Raw genomic sequence first — 5,526 nt, forward strand, 5'->3', positions numbered from 1 at the left:
AGGAAAAGAATTTTATAATTCGGATGTGCAGAAACTCTTGAAGAAGCACAACATCAATCATTATTCTACGTATTCCGTAATGAAGGCATCGGTCGTCGAACGATTCAATCGTACATTGAAGAATGACATGTGGAAACAGTTTACATACAACGGAAACTATAAATAGATCGAAATGCTACTGCGTCTCGTGTCGGATTACAACGCGCGTAAGCATCGCACTATCGGCATGCGACCTGCTGACGTAACTCCCGCGATCGCCGAAAGATTCCTGGGTACAGTGTACAGTGCGATAAAGATCGCGGGGCCCGCAAAATTCAAAGTGGGCGATGCGGTACGCGTAAGCAAATTCAAGACAATATTTGAAAATGTTTTACATCGAATTGGACCACGGAGGTCTTTAAAATTATCAAAGTGCAGCAAACTAATCCAGTGACGTATCTACTGGAGGATTCCTGCGGAGAGCTCATAGCTGGAGGATTCTACGAATACGAACTGCATCGCGTCGCTAATCCCGATGTATACTTTGTTGAAAAAGTGTTGAGGAAAAGGAGAAACGAGGTTTATGTGAAATGGTTGGGACTTGACAAATCACACAATTCATGGATTCATAAAGACAATGTATTATAAAATTATAAATTATACATTATAAAATTAAACATTATATAAATTATATATTATACATAGAAGTACATATATTAAATATCCTACATTAAAGTGTATTAAATATCCTTTACAAATTATATTACATATTATATATATATATATATATTACGGACGCAGATATAGCTCGAATTTACAATTGAATCAATGACGAAGAAAAAATAAAACAATAAAAAACAAATTAACAGTATTTGCAACTAGTATTCGCGATATCCTGAAGCTAAGTGCGAATATTCAAAACGACGTGCTAAAACGAAGTGATACTGGAATTCGGAGAGCGAAATGCTAAGTAAATTGCCCGAAAACGAAGAGCCAACTAATTTACCCGGAAACGAAGTGCCCTGCGCCCTTAGCGGACACGGTTTATATACAAATCAAGGGGTGATCCCAGCGAGGACGAGGGGGATTGTCCTTTCCGGAAATTGCATCACGAATTTCTGTTTCCAGAATTGTCTGCAAAATTCTCGGGACTTCTGTTTATGTCAAGTGGCGATGCTGAGCGGTAAGGGGAATTGACCCCTCAATGTGTAACTTATTTATGATATTATTGTGGATCCTTCTATTAGTTAGTTTCTGTCAATCTTCAGTTATTAGGAATTAACTAAAACTAAAAAAAAAAGTCACACATCGATGGGTGCAACCCCCGCAAGGTACAACACTGCGCTGCAATTTCTGCATTTGATTTAGAATTTGCTGAAACGGCAATTCACCGAAACAGTGGCTTTAGTTTTTATACATGCAGTTGTGCCTAATGTATCGGCTCTTTGTGCGAGCTCGATATGCCTTGCCGCTTTTCCTCTTTATTTATTTCAGAGGATTTTATCTATTTTCAAATTAAGATACTTAAGCGAAGTAATTACTAGTTGTTGCTACTATTTCATTTATCAGTTTGATGTTGTTTTTATAGCAAGTTTGATTACTGGTTTTGGATAAACAATATTTATCTTTGTACACTAGTCAACTAAAAATAGGGAACACTTTCAAACACGCTAAAAATTGGGCAATCTTCAGAACACCGTAACTCGGTGAAAAATCATCGCAAAAAAAAATTAAAAAAGCATTTTAAAGGGTGAAATGTCTACTTTCGAAATCTATAATTGAAATTTCAATATGACGGATATTTTACGGAGTTTTATGAACACAAATGGATATCCGTCAAATCCAAAAATTTCCACAAATTTTACAAAGATGTATGACGTGAATTAAAAATTACCCGAAAATGCGATTTGAAGCAATCGAAAGAGTGAATCTTTACCTTCAATATGTTTTTTTACTAAACGTTGTACGATTTTTTTTCACCGAGTTATTGAAAAAAACAAATTGAAGGTAAAGATTCACTCTTTCGACTGCTGTAAACGGCGTGTGATTTTTACTTCACGCCATAGACCTTTCTGAAATTTGTACAAAATTATACGTATTTTTTAGATTTGACAGATATCCGTATAACTCCATCAAAAATTAGTCCAATTAAAATACCAATTACCGATTTCGAAAGTAGAGATTTCACCCTTTAAAATGCTTTTTTAAAAATCTCATTATGATCATTTTTGACGAAGTTACTCTATCTTGAAGTTAAAGGATCATTATGTGATGTCTTTTTTTGATCGAGATTTTGGAAGTGCTCTTGTCATTTTCTGAAAAATAACAGTTACCGCCGACATTAGCGTAACCAAATGTGCACCACGTGGAGGTTGTCGGTCGGAATTTGCACATCGTGTGCGTGCGTGTGTGCGTGCGTGCGTGTCAGAAGTAAGGACTCTGAAGTTCGTCAGTTCTCCGGTATTTTACGACTCCAAACCCTCTCTGCGTGCGTGTGTGTGTGTGTGTGTGTGTGTGTGTGGTGATGTGATGATTATTTATGTGGATGTATTCAATATTGTGTATTTCCTCCTCTCTGATTAATAACCGCTTGTAATCGTTGTCGCATGTTTATGCATCTCTGGATCAAGGGTATTGGAATTTCGTTCCAGATCTGCCTAAGCGCTTCTCTCAACTCGTACAAGTTTCGCGGCTGTTCTTCGCGGCGTCTTAATCGTCGTTCCATTTCATCCCAAATGTGTTCGATCGGATTCAAATCAAATCCGGACTATTAGCGGGATGACGGAGCAATGTGATGCCATGTCGCTCAAAAAAACGCTGCGTTACATTTGCCGTTTGGGGCCGAGCATTGTCCTGCACGAATATAAAATTTCGGCCTAACAGGTGCTGCAGAGGCAAAACTTGAGGCCGGAGGACATTATTCACATAGCGAATGGCCGTCATTGCTGGAGGAGGCAGAATTACTAATTCAGTTCGTCTCGTCATTGAAATGCATCCCCATACCATCACTGAACCGCCGTTATGAGCTCTTGTTCTCATAGCGCAGCGTCGATCATAACGCTCCCTTTGTCGGCGCCAAGTGCGCATGCGAGCATCATTGCCGTAAAGGCAGAAACACGACTCGTCCGAAAAGTACACGTTTCTCCATTGCCTCGCGGTCTAATTTATGTGATTACGTGCAAATTGAAGGCGAGTACGACGATGTACGAGTGTAAGTCTTGGCACCTGTGCACGAGATCGAGAACAAAGACCCACCTCTCTTAAGCGACGACGAATCGTTTGTTCGCTGACATGGTGTAAAATAGGAATTTCACATCGAACGCACCTTGCAGTAATCGTTCGTCTTCCCAAAACGTGGCGAACAATTTCTCGATCTTCTCGGACTGTTGCTATACGATGATGTATATCGTAACATTTATACCGTTATATTTCACCCTTTAAAATGCTTTTTTAATTTTTTTTTGCGATGATTTTTCACCGAGTTACGGTGTTCAGAAAATTGCCCAATTTTTAGCGTGTTTGAAAGTGTTTTCTATTTTTTGTTAACTAGTGTATATTTAGCATTGGTGCTTTATTTTGCACTAGTATATAGTTTTTATGTTTATCCAAATTACACCACCTGATTACGTGCTGTTTTATTCGTTTTTACTTTTAATTCGCACAAGTATCTCAGATTGGTGCGGGCGCGCGCATGAAGAATCGCTACAGCTGGTAATCACGCGATAAGCGCGTGATTACTTTCTTGGAGCGGGACGCTAGACGGTTGTTATGACAACCGCCTCGCGTTGCCGCTAGTGACGTTCGCCGTCTATGCATATTTTCGGCGGACGTTACAATACTATATTTGATTCAAGATTTTGGAGCTCACATGTGTGTGAGTTATCCAGTTTTCAATCACGTGTATCTTCATAAGTATACATTTACAAATTATTATTATAATTAATAATTAATATTGTGCCGAACTTACATCTGATTTGACTAATTGTAAGACTAACTGGAACATGTACTTTAATACCTCATTATGTATGCAAAGGTTTTTTATATATATATTAATCATTATATTTCAATAACAAAATGTATTACGTTAAAATAGACAATTTGATATAAGAATTCTATTAAAATTAATACTGATCTTCTGTGATTCAAGTTTTGAAATATAAAAAACTGTTATTTTGATCTCTTACATAGAACACTATATTTGATTCAAGATTTTGAAGCACATGTGTGAGTTACAGTTTTCAATCACGTGTATCTTCATAAGTATACATTTTCAAAATATTATTCTAATTCATAATTAATATTGTGAGGAACGATTTTTCTGCTAATCAATTTCTTTATAACATTATACCAAAACACTTATTATGTTTATTAGCGTATTTGATTATCAGAACAATCACGATATTAATTATTAATTAGAATAATAATAATTTGTAAACGTATACTTATAAAGATATACGTGATTGAAAACTAGTTAACTTACACTCTAAAATCTTGAATCAAATATAGTGTTCTAGGTGAGAGATCAAACTATAATAGTTTTTTATACAATATTATTATTGAAAGATAAATGGAAACGAATATGTATATAAAAAATACTATTATACACATTACCATGAAAAATGACTCATATATTATTGAAGGTGCCAGTTCAAAGTAAACAATCATAAAGTGTATATTCTTTTGTTGCATATATACGTAATAATAATGATTTAATATTACTATTATAAACTTCTAGTGTGCATGTGTTGTTAAACTATTATTATGTATTGTGACGTGACACTTTGTGTCCGTAACTCGTAAGTGCATTGGCACGGAGATCCTGTGTCCTCTAAACTCGAAGGGCGAGGGCACAAGCGAGCGTGCCAAATTTATATTTTTTTTGTTTCGTTTTGTATATTCTTTTATATAAAATATTTAGTAATTTCAGATTTTTAAAGAACGATTATTAGTCACATTAGAACGTGAGCGGTGGTTATCTTCGTGTAATGTTGCCGCCTCACTCACGGAAGGAAGAAAGAAGACGTCGTGGAGGAAGCAAGAAACTACCGAAGAAGATCCCGATTGTGTCCTCGAGGAGCGCGGTACACGCAGGTCGTAATGTTTTGTAACCTCTGATAATTTTGATATTATTTGGTGATTGTCGCACCTTTATTGCAGACGACTCGGAGAGAGACATGATAAGGGACCGTCTCAGCACGGCCCGAACATCGGCAGCCGCCTCCACTTCTGAGGAGAGCGATAGAAGACCGCTGATCAAGACGGAAAGCCTCGGCCAGCTAATTTGAAAAAGCGCGCCAGAGACTCAAAGGATACGCGACCCGCAGGATTCGCTGTGATTAGTCGCGGGGTTGCGCGACAGCAACAAGCCAATTAGAATAAAGAGCGGCCCGATAGGAGAGGGGCCTAGCGGCCTGCGTGGATCTGCGAATGCTCCCGATTATCACTTGCGCGGTGATCGAGTTCATGTAAAGAGGACACGGGATCTCCGGAGCTTTTGGGAACTGAGAATGCTGTCTACCGTTGCCAAGAAATTTAGAGACGGAGGTT

This window comes from Cyphomyrmex costatus, unplaced genomic scaffold (assembly GCF_001594065.2).
Source record: "Cyphomyrmex costatus isolate MS0001 unplaced genomic scaffold, Ccosl1.0 scaffold553, whole genome shotgun sequence".
NCBI lineage: Eukaryota > Metazoa > Arthropoda > Insecta > Hymenoptera > Formicidae > Cyphomyrmex > Cyphomyrmex costatus.